This window comes from Leptonychotes weddellii, chromosome 1 (genome assembly GCF_054177405.1).
Source record: "Leptonychotes weddellii isolate Sample4059 chromosome 1, ASM5417740v2, whole genome shotgun sequence".
Classification (NCBI taxonomy): domain Eukaryota; kingdom Metazoa; phylum Chordata; class Mammalia; order Carnivora; family Phocidae; genus Leptonychotes; species Leptonychotes weddellii.
Window position 1 is genome coordinate 151531391 of NC_138369.1, and position 15929 is coordinate 151547319.

Sequence of the window (15929 nt, forward strand, 5' to 3'; positions counted from 1 at the left end):
TTAAAGATTTTATTTATTTATTTGAGAGAGAGAGACTGAGAGAGAGAGCACATGAGAGGGGGGAGGGTTGGGAGGGTCAGAGGGAGAAGCAGACTCCCTGCCGAGCAGGGAGCCCGATGCGGGACTCGATCCAGGGACTCCAGGATCATGACCTGAGCCGAAGGCAGTCGCTTAACCAACTGAGCCACCCAGGCGCCCACCTGGAAAGATTTTTAATAATACTATATACTAAATAATACTGTATCCCCATCCTAGACCAGTTGAATCAGAATTGATTGGGTGGGACCCACGCCTCTGGAATTTAAAGGCTTCCCAGGAGAATCTGCTTTGTAGTCATGTTGAGAATCTTTGGCTTAGAGATCAGTCCCTTAGGCTTAAAGGTGGAAAATGTCTAAGACTGTTTGGGTGAACTAACATCATACAGTAAATCTTGAATTCTCCATGAGTTAATTTGGAAACATTTATTGGTACTAGTGTATAAAATATCTTTTAGAACTATAAGTGGAACCCAGTATCTTTTCTGTAAGCATGATGTTCATCCTCTGGCGGCCTCCTCTCCATATCAAGTCAAATCCTTCATCTTGCCTCTACGTTTTGGCCTCTTACCTATGAGAGAAACAATTCCTGGCCAGCTTCTCTTACTGCCGTTGATAACCTCTGTTGTCTCTCAGTCAACTCTTAATTAACCTGGTAGCTTGATCACCGTGTGTATATTGCCATGAATATATGGTCTCGGATAAGCTTTTAGGAACTCAGATTGCCTGAGGATCTAGAAACCACTATAACACTAATAGAGGGCAACTGTATTAAACGGGTGGTGCAGTAGGGAGTAAACAGTACCACCTAAGCAGTCTTGTAACAGCAGTGAAAAAAGGTGAGCCACAGTCCCATCAAGCCCTTAGCAGTTTACAGGAAATAAAGGAGCTAGAGAAACACGTTTTATCAACCATAAAGACCATCTGTCAATAGCATTTTTAAAAAAAGGAGAGAAGTAGAGGGAATTGTCATACTTTCAGGAGTTACATCTTCCAAAAATAATGTGTGGACCTTGTTTTGATCTTGATTCAAGCTGCAGGAAGACATGTTAAGATAATCCAGAGAAATTTTAAGAGGAATCAGGCGTTCAGTGCTAGCAGGAGTGATTGTTTTTGGTGTGTTAATGTTATAATTATTTTTCTTTAAAAATTTTATTTATTTATTTGTCAGAGATCACAAGTAGGCAGAGAGGCAGGCAGAGGGAGAGGGAGAAGCAGGCTCCCTGCTAAGCAGGGAGCCCGATGCAGGGCTCGATCCCAGGACCCTGAGATCATGACCTGAGGCGAAGGCAGATGCTTAACTGACTGAGCCACCCAGGTGCCCCTATAATTATTTTTTTTTAAGATCTGATTTGTTAGAGACATTCTGAAGTTCAAATCTAATACACTGTTGATATTCTTTTGTACTTTGCTTTTCCCTTACCTAAGAAGGAAGTCATTCCAACAACAGTGCATAGACATAGCCCTTAATTCTTTTTACAGCTGCAGAGAACTCCACAGTATGGAGGTACTGCAGTTTATTTAACCACTCTTTTGTGTACAGATCCTTCCAGTATCGTGCAGTTACAAACGGTGCTGCAACAAATAACTTTATGCAGATGTATTTTTGTATTCTTGGAGGTGTTTCTTCAGAACAAATTCCTGAAATGCAACTATTGGTTCAAAAGATAAATGTATATATAGCTTTGTTAGCTATTACCAGATTCCCCTCTACAAGGGTTATGCCAACTTGCATTTCCATTCAGCAGTGCATAAAAATGCCTGTTTCCCCACAGTGTTGCCAGGGTGTGCATCATCATGCTTTTTAAGTTTTGCCAACTGATAGGTGAGAAATGGTATCGCAATATACTTGTAATTTGCATTTCTCTTAGTATGAGTGATATTGAACATATTTTTTTGTATGTCAAAGGTTCATTTTTTTTAAACAACTTTTTGTGTCATTTGCTCATTTTTCTGTCACGTTTTTTTGGTCTTTGTTTTTCTCTGGTCCTAGGAATACTGTTACTATCTTTTAGTGATAGTAGCCTCTATGTGATACATACTGCAGACAGTTTCTCCTTGTTTGACTTGTTTATGGAACTTTTTTTTTTAAGATTTTATTTATTTGAGAGAGAGCGAGTGAGAGGGAGGGAGCATGAGCAGGGTGAGGGGCAGAGGGAGGGGCAGACTCCCCACTGAGCAGGGCTCATCCCAAACCCCAGGACTCCGGATCATGACCTGAGCCAAAGGCAGACACTCAACCACCCAGGCGTGCCCCTGTGGAACTTGTTTATCTGGTTTTGTTGCCATGTAGGTTTTTTTCAATGTAGCAAATGTATCACTCGTTTGCATCTGGATTCTGAATCCTAATTGGAAAGCCTCTCCTTACATCCCAGTTAAATATAAATTTACCCATGTTTTCTTCTAGTACATGTATGTGGTTTCATTTATTTTATATTTAGATTCCTGGTCCATTTGGGGATATTCTTTTGTATGATACAAAGTGTATATCTAATTGTATCTTTTCCAGATGACTAGTCACTTGTCCTAACACTATGCATTTAAAGGTCTGCCTTTGCCTCAGTGATTTGAGATACTGACTTTATCATATATCAAGTTCTCTACATACTTGGGTTTATTTCTGGGTTTTCTGTTGTGTTCCACTGGTCAATATTCACATAACCAAAACGTCAGTTTTAATGATAGAGGCTATATAAAATGTTTTAATGCCTAGTCTCTCTTTAAGGATGTTTATTTTTAGTGTTTTCTTGGCTATTCTTGCCTGTTTATTGATCCATATGAAGTTTAGTTATCAACGTGTCCAACTTCATAAAAATGTTTGTTGGTATTTTTTATTGTGATTGTTCATAATTTGTTATGTTGAGTCATCTTATTCAAGAACAAGAGCTGCTTTTTTTCTATTCAAATCTAATTTTGTTGTTTTCAAGGGTGTTTTGAACTTTCTCATGTAAATTTTACACATTTTTTTTGTTGAAGTTGTTCCTAAATATCTTCCCTGTTGCTATTGTAAGTGGAAATGTTTTGGTTTTGTTTGTTTTGCCATTGTATCCTCTTACTGGTTACTAATTTTATGAAGACTATTGATTTCTATGTGATGATTTTATATCCTATTTTACTGGGGTTTTTTTTATTCCGTTTTATCATTCACTTTCTAGGGATTTCTAGGTACACAGTCACATCTGCAAATAGAGATAGTTTTACTTCTTTTCCAGTTCTTGTGCCTGTGATTGATTTATCTAATTGCATTGGCTAATATTACCAGTCATTGCTATGTTAATCCATAGTGTAGATGGTGGGCATCTTTTTCTTGTTCCTGATCTTTTTTTTTTTTTTTTTAAAGATTTTATTTATTTTTGACAGAGAGAGAGAGCATAAGCAGGGGGAACAGCAGAGAGAGAGGGAGAAGCAGACTCCCTGCTGGAACAGGGAGCCCGAAGCGGGGCTCGATCCCAGGACCCTGAGATCATGACCTGAGCCGAAGGCAGACGCTTAACCGTCTGAGCCACCCAGGCGCCCCTCTTGTTCCTGATCTTAATGGAGGTGTTCGCTCAGGCTGCAATACCATATACTGGATAGCTTAAACAACAGAAACTTATTTTCTCACAGCTTAGAATCTGGAAGTCTGAAATCAGGGTGTCAGATTCAGTTGCTGCTGAGAATTCTCTTTCTGGCTTTATAGACAGCTACTTTATTTCTGTGTCCACAGAGCAGAGAGAGAGAAGGGGTGAGTTCTCTGGTCTATTCTTACAAGGACACTAATCTTCTTGGATTAGGAGTTTATCCTTATGACTTAATTTAACCTTAATTACCTACATTAAGGCCCTATCCCTAAATATGTTCACATGGAGTGGAAGGGGTTTCAACAAATTAATTTTGGGGGATACATGACAGGAAATATTCCTTGATTTCTATTTTCTTGAGTGTTTTTCATTAGGAAAGAATTGGATTGTGATAGAAAGCTTCTTTAGCATCTGTGGAGATGATTATATGTTTTTCTTCTGAAATCTATTTGTATGGTGGATTATATTAATGGATTCCCTAACAGTGAACCAACTTTACATTCCTGGAATCCCTTTGTTGCATCATTCTATTAATGTGGCATTGGATTCTGTTTCCTAATAATCTATTTAGTATTTTTATATAAATATTGATAAGCAAAAATTAGTGTATAATTTATTTTGCATTGTCGTTATAAGGTTTAGGTATTGATGTTACATATATAAGTGCAAAGATTTCAGAAGTTTTTCTTCATTGCTCTGGAAAAATGTAAGAGAGTTTTTGAACAAATTGGTATTTGAAGGTTTCACTCTGTGAAAAACCATCCAGACCTGATGCTTTTTTTGGTAGGATAGGTCCTATTATTTTCTTTTTCTTTTTTTTTTTTTAAAGATTTTATTTATTTGACAGAGAGAGACACAGTGAGAGAGGGAACACAAGCAGGGGGAGTGGGAGAGGGAGAAGCAGGCTCCCTGCGGAGCAGGGAGCCTGATGCGGGGCTCTATCCCAAGACCCTGGGATCACGACCTGAGCTGAAGGCAGACACTTAATGACTGAGCCACCCAGGTGCCCCTCTTTATTTTTTCTTAGGAGAATGATCTCGTTCAGATTTTATCTTTAAGTAGTTCAGTTTTAGTAAGCTCTTTGCCTAATAAATTACCCAGTTCACCTGGGTCTTCAGGTTTATTTGTAGTGATGTCTGAAAAATAGAATTGTATGGTTTTTTTTCCTAACGGTTATTTCAATGGTTTTTTCAATGGTTATTTCCTTCATATCATTTTTGTTTTGTTTTGTTCATTTGTGCTTTCCCCTTTTTTCCCCTTGATTGTCAGCAAGTGGTTTGCCTATTTTATTAATTTTTTTCAAAAAATAAATCAGAAATGATTTATTATATTTAGATCTATTCTTTTTTCTCTACCCTATTAATTTCTGTTTCTAGTTATGTTTTTTCATTTTCTTCATTATGCTTGCTTTGGGCTTATTTTGTTATTTGTTTCCTAGCTTTTAGCAAAGAATTTTAATTCATTTGTATTTATTCTATCATTGTTATTGATAAATGTGTCTAATGCTTTGAGGTTTACTTTGAGTACATCTTTAAGACTGATATACCACAGGGCGCCTGGGTGGCTCAGACGGTTAAGCGTCTGCCTTCGGCTCAGGTCATGATCTCAAGGTCCTGGGATCGAGTCCTGCATCGGGCTCCCCGCTCGTTGGGAGCCTGCTTCTCCCTCTGCCTCTCTCTCTCTCTCATGAATAAATAAATAAAATCTTAAAAAAAAAAAGACTGATATACCACAGATTGATTTATTGTATCGGTGGTTTTTTTGGAAGTCTAATTTTGTTTTGTATTTCCCTTTTACTCAGTACATGTTTATTATTGGGTATATAGTACATAAATAGATTTGTAGTTGGAATACCTTTCTTTGCTAGTGTTAATAATTTTAACTTTTACTGCATTGTGGTCATAAATATCTCTACTTTATAGAGCTTTCTAATATTTTCTGTATAACCTAACACAACCTTTATTATGAATGTCCCATGTATGCTTGAGAAGGTTTGTTCTCTAATATCAAGATATAAAGTTTGATAGTCATTCAGATCTTATTTAATGATTAGATTTGCTATATCTTTATTCTTAACTACTTGATCTCTTATTGGTATGTCTCTTTTTTTTCCCCCTTGTTTTTCTTTAGGTTTTTGCTTTTATAAAGGTGTTCTTAACTGTAATATCTTTATTTTAAATTGCGACTTCCAGCATTAAAAAGTTCCTCCTTTGTCATGTCTAATACTTTGAGTTTGAATTCTCTTTTTGTCTGACAGTATCATCTGCACATCCTCCTCCTCCTCCTCTTACTGTCTTCATTTGCCTGGTATACCTGCCTTTGCTCCCCCTTTATTTTCAGCTTTTGTAGATCATTCTGTTTTGGGTGTGTTTTTTGTATGTAGCACATTTTTGGGTCTTACTCTGTGAACCCAGTTGAAAATCTTTTTTATTTTAAATAGCTGAGTTAAGCCCATTTGTACTTATTTATAAAACTGAAATGTTTTGTCTCAACTCTGTATATTTTAAGTTACAATTATATGTATTTGTTGTGCTTATTTCTTTACATTGTTTTCTTTCCTTCTATTTTTAAATTTATTTAAAATTAAATTTATTTAAGCTTTTGGAGCTTAATAAGTCTTATAATTTTGTTCTAAGTGTTATCTTTCAATTTTTACTTTTTTAAATGCCTGTGATCCCCTGTTGTCTTAATCTTTACTGTCTGATTTGTCTATTTTTAATGGTGTTAAATCCCACCAATTGTCTGTAACTCCTACCTATTATATCACATTCAACGAACTGTTTTACTTTCCTCTTTTCTTCTCCCTTCTCTCCCTATTTTTACTGTTAGAACATAAATTCATAACATGTAGCCTACATCATATAACATCTTATTCTTCAGCCCATCCCTAACTTTCCTAGATCTGTATTTAAAAATATTAAATGTTCACACTCTGTCTTTTTGCCCAAGTTCTTCAGTCATAATGTGAGTGGATGAAGTTCATCTTGGAATAGACTGATTCCTTAAGCAGGACTTATGGGTGCAGAATTTCTTGCATGCTTAAAACTGCTTATTTTAAAAGTTTTATTATGTGGAGACTTGAGGGACAGCTTGATTATATATAAATATGTTCTTTTTGATTGACCTGTTCTTTCTTTGAGTTTTTGTTTTTAAATACTCTTCCATTATTGCCTGGCTTTTTATATTGTTTTTTGAGAAGTTTATTTACCTTTAAAGTCTTAATAGTGTTATAAGGATATGTGTTGAAGGTGATCATTTTGGATTGGTTTTCACTGGTATCCAATAAGTTCTTTCAATACATAGATTCAGATCTTTTATTTCCGGAAAGTTTTGTGGGATGATACTTTTAATATTATTTCTATTCCATTCTCTTGTGCATCTTTTTTAGATACATTTTTAAGTCTAAGAAACTTGGATCTTCCTTGCCATTTAAACCACATTCTCACCAGTGCTTTTAGTTTTTTATTTCCTTTTCATTCTGTTTCGTTCTTTTTTTCTTTTTTTTAACATTCATTATCATGTTTCATTAGAATCCATTATTCCTTGTGCACCTTGTAATATGGTCTTCATTTTTTATATAATTTTGTCATTTTTTTTTTTACATTTTGTGAAATCAACTCTTAGTTCTTTCTGGATATTGTCCATTTCTATTTTTAGCTTCTGAGTTTCCGTTTCAAGGGGTTTTATCATGTCCCCAGTTGCTTGAGGACATTTAATTAAGTCTGGAGTGTTCCAGTTTCCTTCTGTTTTATCATTGTTTTTTAGCAGGGGGGAGGGGGTTTCCATAAACTGAGTTGTTGGGATTCTCATTTTTTGTTTTATTTTATATATATATATATATATACACACACACACACATATATATAAAATATTTTTGTTTTATACTATATAATGTGTATAATATATAATCTCTGTAACATATTTATTATATAGTATATATAAGTTTTATATATTTTATTTATTTATTTAATTATTTATTTATTTGAGAGAGAGAGAATGAGAGACAGAGAGCACGAGAGGGAAGAGGGCAGAGGGAGAAGCAGACCCCCTGCTGAGCAGGGAGCCCGATGTGGGACTCGATCCCGGGACTCCAGGATCATGACCTGAGCCGAAGGCAGTCGCTTAACCAACTGAGCCACCCAGGCGCCCAAGTTTTATATATTATTAATAAAGATTTATTTGAGAGAGTGAGAGCAAGAGAGCTGGGCGGGGGGAGTGTAGAGGGAGAGAGAGAATCCCAAGCAGACTCCCTGGTGAGCACAGAGCCTGATGCAGGGCTCCATCCCATGATCCTGAGATCATGACCTGAGCTGAAATCAAGAATCAGACGCTTAACCAGCTGAGCCACCCAAGTTCACCCCCTCCTTTTTTTTTTTTTTAAAGTAGGCTCCACGCCCAGCATGGAGCCCAGTGCAGGGCATGAACTCATAACCCTGAGATCAAGACCTGAGCTGAGATCAAGAGTCGTACACCTAAACGACTTGAGCTACCCAGGGTCCCCTTACACTATATATTTTTTAAGTAGTTAAAGACTGTGTCTAGGTATTTGTGGGTATAGAGGTGTGGTTTGCAGTGGTTTACTTTATAGTTTGTGATAGGTTCATGATAGTCCTCTTCTGTCAGTGTAGTAGATACATTCTTTTTTGGAGGAGAGGTGGTAGTGGGGGAGGAATTGTATCTTTTTTTTTATTTTTTATTTGTCTTGCAGGACCCTAAATTTCCCCCTCTTGCTTTGTTTCTTCTCCCCTTTACAGTGCAGTTTCCAAAGTATTCCTCTCTATTACTTTTTTTTTTTTTTTTTTTATTTGACAGAACGCACAAACAGGGGTAGAAGCAAAGGGAGAAGCGGGCTCCTTACTGAGCAGGGAGTCCAATGTGGGGCTCCATCCCAGGACCCTGGAATCATGACCTGAGCCGAAGGCAGATGCTTAACTGACTGAGCCACCCAGGTGCCCCTCTCTCTATTACTTTTAACCTACTTCTCCCCCTGAAGTGTTTTCTTTCCAAAATTGCGCTCTTAAGTTCCCTCCCTGAAGTCAGTACTCTCATCTGCCAATGGACTTTTTTTTTTCTTGTATTTTCTGTCTGTGCATGGGATACCTTGATCATCTTTGTCTCCCCCAATGAGTCTTTCATTAACTTTTACCACTTAGGTTATTCGTAGACTCTATGAAATCTGTTGCTATGCTTTAGGGGTCCATGATCTTAATAAAAGTAGAATACTTCTTCTTCTTTGAGTTTCTTCCTGTTTCTTTTAAAGCTGTCTTTGTAAAAAATAATTATTTTATATCAAATTAAAGTGATAAGTACTGTTTCATTTGAAAGAATTAAAGGTATTACAATGCTATCATCTTCGTTAACATTTTTCATTTAGAATAGTTTTCCATAGCCAGGAATTGAAGAAGTGATACATAATCTTAATGATTATAGGTATCTTGAATGATAGATATAAAAGCCACAGAGTTTTATGTGTGATAAAGTCCTAGCCTACAAAAACATGTAGTCAAGGCTAAAGGCACCTTATCTGTTCATCATGAAAATACATTGCTCGACTGTGGATGGTTTTCATGAGAAGGCTAGATGGGAACTTAAATTTAACTTGGATTTGTCCCTAATGAGAAAGTATCATATGAGGTTGTTTGTTGCATTGCAAAGTACAGAAGTCATATACAATTCAAAAGACTTCAGTGAATCTTTGTACCCAGGAATGGTCAAGCTGCTTTGTGGCCTAGAACAGAATATAAATACTGAAGCTTTGTCTCTATAAATGATGTCATCACTTCAAACTATTTCCTCTAATGTTTTGAGGCAGGTCAATGAGGAATTGACAACTGTCTCATTTTTCAACAGCATTCAGCTGGATAAAACTTAATCTCTGCAGTCCTACCCAAGAATTCCTATTTGTGGGCCTTTACAGGAAATACTAATAAGCATTGACATTTCCTAAGTGGTGAAAGTTTATTTTATAAAAAAACTTTGAAAGAAATTTCATGGTATGCTGTGTATGTCTCACCTGTGATGCTTGACAGTACATCTGTGACGTTTACACATTGTTGTGACTCACTGCTGTTTACATTCGTATACTTGGTATGAGAAATTCTGCCAGCTATCAAGAAAGAAGCTGTCAATTTAAGAGAAGCCAAAGCCTTGAGTCACTTCCTTTTCAAAAGTTTTTAGTAAGAAATAAAAGCAGAATAATGACGTTCTCTTCTGTCCAGAAGTTTGCTGGTGTTCCAGAAGATAAGTCTTAAAACCCTAGAAGCATAAGTTTCCTAAGAGAGAAGGGAAGCCCACTAAGAAAAATTTGATGGGGAAGATTGGTATTGCTCTGTGGATATTTTGGTCCACATGAATACTATAAAATTTTCCATCAAGGCCCTTTGGCTACCATCATGGATACTAATAAAAAGTTGTGTGCTCTTTTGTCCAACCTGCCATTCTGGAAGAGATTATTGGAGGAGGCAACTGTGCTTACAATCAAAGAAATGCAAATTTTTAATTTTTTAATTTTTATTTTTTAATTTTTTTTTTTTTTAAGATTTTATTTATTTGAGAGAGAGAGCACATGAGAGGGGGGAGGGTCAGAGGGAGAAGCAGACCCCCTGCTGAGCAAGGAGCCCGATATGGGACTCGATCCCGGGACTCCAGGATCATGACCTGAGCCGAAGGCAGTCGCTTAACCAACTGAGCCACCCAGGCGCCCTAATTTTTATTTTTTTTAAAGACTTTATTTATTTATTTTGACAGAGAGAGAGAGACAGCAAGAGAGGGACAGCAAGCAGGGGGAGTGGGAGAAGCAGGCTTCCCTCGGAGCAGGGAGCCCGATGTGGGGCTCAATTTCAGGACCCTGAGATCATCACCGGAACCGAAGGCAGACGCTTAATGACTGAGCCACCCAGGCGCCCCAGAAATGCAAATTTTTTAAAACTAAGTATATTCCTTCCTTGAATTTTGAATTAGTAAAAAAAAAATATGTTGACATGGGTGTAGTGAAATTGGTACTTTTTTTTATTGAGGCTCTCTTAGTTGATATAGCTTACTTAGCTAGCAGTCTGGAAGTATATATTAAGAATCATTCTTAAGGAAATATTTCAAAAATAAAAGTTGTGTTAGGAAGATGTCTATTCCAACATTATTCACTATTAGAAAAATTGGAAGCAATCTAAATTTCTAACAGTAAGGAAATTAAGGTATATCTACCATATAACCAGTTCTTAGCTATCACTGTTTGCTGTGGGCATTTTCTCACCTGTCTTTTGGTGAATGTGGATGTACAATTCTACATCTAGAAGAGGAGTTGCTGGGTCACTGGGTGTGCATGTGTTCAGCTTTAGTAGATACTGACAAATGCATTCGTGGCTGTACCAGTTTATGCCCACCACAAGGGTATGAGAGTTTCAGTTACTTGTCTCTACTTTTGCCATTTTAACCATTCGTGTGTGTGTGTGTGTGTGTGTGTGTGTGTGTGTGTACTGATACCACATTGTAGCTCTGCTTTGCATTTCCCTGATGCCTAATGATACTTTTCTCTTTTCCTATGTTAGCCATTTGAATATCTTTTATGAGAAGTGTTGAATTTTTTTATGCATTTGGGTGATCATTTTCTTATCTGTAGGAATTCTTTCTGTATTCTGGTATGGGTTCTTTGGGGTATATGTATTAAAATATATATTCTCCCTTTCTTTGACTTTTCTTTCTACCTCCCTTATTGATACCTTTTGATAGACATTAATTTTAACTTAATTTTAATGTTCACAATTATTAATTTTTTTTCCAATTAGGATTACCATTTTTTGTGTCCTTTTAAAATCTTTGCCAACTCATAGGTCATGAAGTTGTTCCCAAGGTTTTCCTCTAAAAGCTTTATTGTTTTCCTTTCCACACATATTATCTTCAGTCAATCCATAATTAATTTTTGTGTATGAGGTGGGAAGTAGGAGTAAAAGTGTCAAAAGTACATTTCCCACATGAACTTTATTTTTAAATGTACAAATACTGCATGTGTCATTTATTCATGAAAAAAAACCAACAACAGTGAAGTAGCCATATTCCCCTGAAATCAAAATCCATAATGACTTTATGAAGTAGAAAAATACACTTTTAAAGTAGTCACCACTGTCTTTTAGAAGGAAAGACAAATCCATTATTGGTGATACTGCTCTTCCTTTTATTTATTTATTTTATTTTTTAATTTGAAAATATTTTTTTAAAGATTTTATTTGAGAGAGAGTGTGTGCACATGCACGAGCTGGGGGGAAAGGGCAGAGGCAGGGGGGAAAGCAGACTCCTCGCTGAGCACAGAGCCCTCCATCCCAGGACCTTGAGATCATGACCTGAGCCAAAGGTGGATGTTTAACCATCTGAGCCACCCAGGTGCCCCACTGCTACTCCTCTTAAAGATGGTAAATATTTGTTACTTGTTCTTTTAAGTATATACTCAGTAGCCTAATTGTTTATATTTTTTTATTTTTATTTTTTATTTATGATGGGTACATTTTATTTTATTTTTTTGGTATAATTATAATTATTTTTATTTTTAATTTAAATTTTAGGTAGTTAACATACAGGGCAATATTGGTTTCTGGAGTAGAATTCAGTGATTGATCACTTTCATACAACACCCAGTACTCATCATAGCAAGTGCCCTGCTTTATAGCCTAATTGTTTAAAAGGAAATTATATCTGTACCCTCCTATGATTATCCTATGCAGGTAAGTTTTTGTTGAAGCAGTTAAAAGTAATGCTAAATTCAGCCAAAAACAATGTATTGTTAGTCACAATATAAACAAGATCATTATGGGAGGGCATCTTAGTCATTCAAAAAGAGAACATGAAATCACTGTAAGACAGAGGACTGATTTTACAACTCCATCTTACTCTTGAAGCCCGACTCTTAAAGAAACTGTATTGATGGACATTACTTAATGATGGTATCTTCTCTAAACATTTTCTGGGTGTTAAAATGGCCTCTTCTGTATTTTAGGGGCTTCAACTGTGCGTTTGCCCTGTCCTGCTACACTAAGCTTTCCAAGGGCAACAGTGTGCCAGTCTAGTTTCATCACTGAATTCTTGCTGCATACCTCTCTCAGTGCCTGGATATTCAGGGGCTCACTTCATTGATTAATTACTTTGAATGTTCCAAATTTGGAGTTTTGTTTTTGCAATTAGAAGTGCTTCTGTACATAGGCACTAAAAAGCCATACCTAAATCTGTTTGTTTGTAAATTAAGAGTGATCTTCCCTAAGCAAACTCCATTTCCATCTGTTGTATCTATTGGAGGTGGACACAGTTGATGTGCTTTTTGCTCTAGCAAATAACTCCCCACCCCCATCTTCTCTTTTTAAGTTGTGAGTTTGTAAGAGGAGTGTTGTTCGGTGGCAGATGTCTCCGTAGGCCAAATGATCTTCCATTTAGTTGAGAACATAAATCAGATTCCTTAAGTTTTGTGGCAGTATTAACACCACCTCTAATCTATTTCAAATCAGAGGGATTTCTTCTCTCTTCTGAATACAAAATATTTTCATTTAACAACTTCCAGGGTTTGTTGCTGTTCATCTACCAAAAGTATGGTTAATATAGACTTTGAAAAACACATGATAACCTTAATACCTCTAAGCTCTAGGCAAGAGGATACAAACTCACTGCCAGCAGATGATACACACACAAAATAAATGAGTGAAATGGACTGAGTATAGTAACAGCATTACCCTGACAAATGATAACTGAGCTTCAGGATCAGAGACTTTAGGGAGTGGTGGAGACTGTAGCAAACTGGAGTATGACTCTCTCTTTTTAAAGGGGACAGCCATTACTTAGGTATAACCATTTGGAGAACTGGCCCAGGTTTCCTTACTTTTTTTACTTGTGATTTTTCAAGAAAAGACAGAAATTCAGAATTCATGCAAAGTTTAAAGATTTTTAAATCTTGGCAAATAATTGAATCTTTTTTTTTTTTTTAAAGATTTTATTTATTTATTCATGAGAGACAGAGAGAAACAGAGGGAGAAGCAGGCTCCCAAGGAGCGGGAAGCCCGATGCAGGACTCGATCCCAGGACCCTGGGATCATGACCTGAGCCGAAGGCAGACGCTTAACCATCTGAGCCACCCAGGCGCCCTGAATCATTTTTAAAATAGTGTAGACCCCAAGTTATATAGGCCAAGAGGCCAAGTAAAATACATGTGATTCAGGCTCAAGCCATAGGTAGATTCTACCTTGTGTACTTTACTTCCCCGGATTTGATCATCTGAGAGCAGGAGGGTGTTACTGTACAGCATACCTCAGAGGTATGGTGGGTTCAGTTCTGTACTGCTGCCGGAAAGCAGGTATTGGAATAAACTGAGTCAAATGAATTTTTTGGTTTCCCAGTGCATATAAAAGTTACATTTACACTATATTATAGTCTAAAGTGTGCAGTAGTGTTACATCTAAAAAAAAATGTACATGCCTTAATTTAAAAATATTGATTGCTAAAAAATGCTAACCATCATCTGTGCTTTCAATCTTTCGAGTTAGTTTTTTTGCTGGTGGAGGATCTTGTGTCAGTGTTGATGGCTGCTGACTGACCAGGGTGGGGGTTGCTGAAGGCTGGGGTGGCTGTGGCAATTTCTTAAAATAAGGCAACAGTGAAATTTGCTGCGATTGACTCTTCCTCTCATAAAAGATTTCTCTATAGCCTGACGCTATTTGATAGCATTTTACCCACAGCAGAACTTATTTCAAAGTTGGAGTTAATCCTCTCAAACCCTGCCACTGCTTTGTCAACTAAGTTTATAAACTTTTCTAAATCCTTTGTTGTCATTTCAATAATCTTCACGGCATCTTCACCAGGAGTAGTTTCCATCTCAAGAAACCACTTTCTTTGCTCATCCATAAGAAGCAAATCCCCATACATTCAAGTTTCATCATGAGATTGCATCAGTTCAGTCCCATCTTTAGGCCCCACTTCTCATTCTAGTTCTCTTGCCATTTCCACCACATCTGCAACTACTTCCTCCATGGAAGTCTTGAACCCCTCCAAGTCCCCTAGGAGGGTTGGAATCAACTCCTTCCAAACTCATTAATATTGATAATTTGACCTTATCCCATGAATCATGAATGTTCTTAATGGCATCTAGAATGGTGGATCCTTTCCAGAAGGTTTTCAGTTTACTTTGCCCAGATACATCAGAGGAATCACTGTCTATGGCACCTGTAGCCTTATGAAATGTATTTCTTAAATAATAAGACTTGAAAGTCAAAACACTTCTTGATCCATGGGCTGCAGAATCAGTGTTCTGTTTGCGGACATGAAAACAGCATTCATCTCATTGTACATCTCCATCAGGGCTCTTGAGTGACCAAGGGCATGTCAGTGAACAGTCATATTTTGAAACGAATCTTTTTTTCTGAGCAGTAGGTCTTAACAGTGGACTTAAAATGTTCAACAAACCATGTCACATACAGATGTTCTATCATCTAAGCTTTGTTGTTCCATTTCTAGCGAACAGGCAGAGTAGACTTAGCATCCTTTTTTTTTTTTAATTTTATCTTATTATGTTATGTTAATCACCATACACTACATCGTTAGTTTTTGATGTAGTGTTCCATGATTCATTGTTTGCGTGTAACAACCAGTGCTCCATTCAGTACCTGCCCTCTTTAATACCCATCACCAGGCTAACCCATCCCCCCCCACCCTCCCCTCTAGAACCCTCAGTTTGTTTCTCAGAGTCCGTAGTCTCTCATGGTACATCTCCCCCTCCGATTTCCCCCTCTTCATTTTTCCCTTCTTACTATCTTTTTTTTTTTTTTTAACATAAAATATATTATTTGTTTCAGAGGTACAGGTCTGAAACTTAGCATCCTTCTCAAGGGCCCTAGGATTTTGGGAATGATGAAATGAGCATTGGCTTCAGCTTAAAGTCACCAGCTGCCTTAGCCCCTAATTAGGAGAGGTAGTGTATTCTTTGAAGCTTGAAGCCAGGCATTGTTTTCTCCTCTCTAACTATGAAAGTCCTAGATGGCATCTTCTTCTAATAGGAGGCTGTTTTGTCTACACTGAAAATCTGTTGTTTAGTGTAGCCACCTTCTTAAGTGATCTGAGCTAGATCTTCTGGACAACTTGCTGCAGCTTCTACGTCAGCATTTGCTGCTTCACCTGGCACTTTTTTGGTCTAGAGATGGTTTCTTAAAACTTATCACCAGTTTCTGCTAGCTTCCCACTTTTCTTGTGCGGCCTCCTCACCTCTCTCTGCCTTCACAGGTTTAAAGAGAGTTAAGCTCTGGCTTAAGGGGATGTTGTGGCTGGTTTGATCTTTTCTTCAGAACACTGAAACTTTCTCCACATCCACAAG

General features: G+C 37.1%; 1 protein-coding gene across 3 annotated transcripts in view; it reads left to right on the forward strand.

Annotated features, from left to right (window-relative positions):
* The window catches only part of DCBLD2 (discoidin, CUB and LCCL domain containing 2), an 89817-nt gene that overhangs the window by 18228 nt on the left and 55660 nt on the right, over positions 1-15929 (forward strand). Inside the window, exon 2 of one of the 3 annotated variants that reach the window (XM_081798059.1) lies at positions 8408-8544. The exons of the other annotated variants lie outside the window; for them this stretch is intronic. The gene's annotated coding sequence lies outside the window, so the exon portion shown is untranslated. The remainder of the gene's footprint in view (positions 1-8407; positions 8545-15929) is intronic. 3 annotated transcript variants of the gene reach the window in all.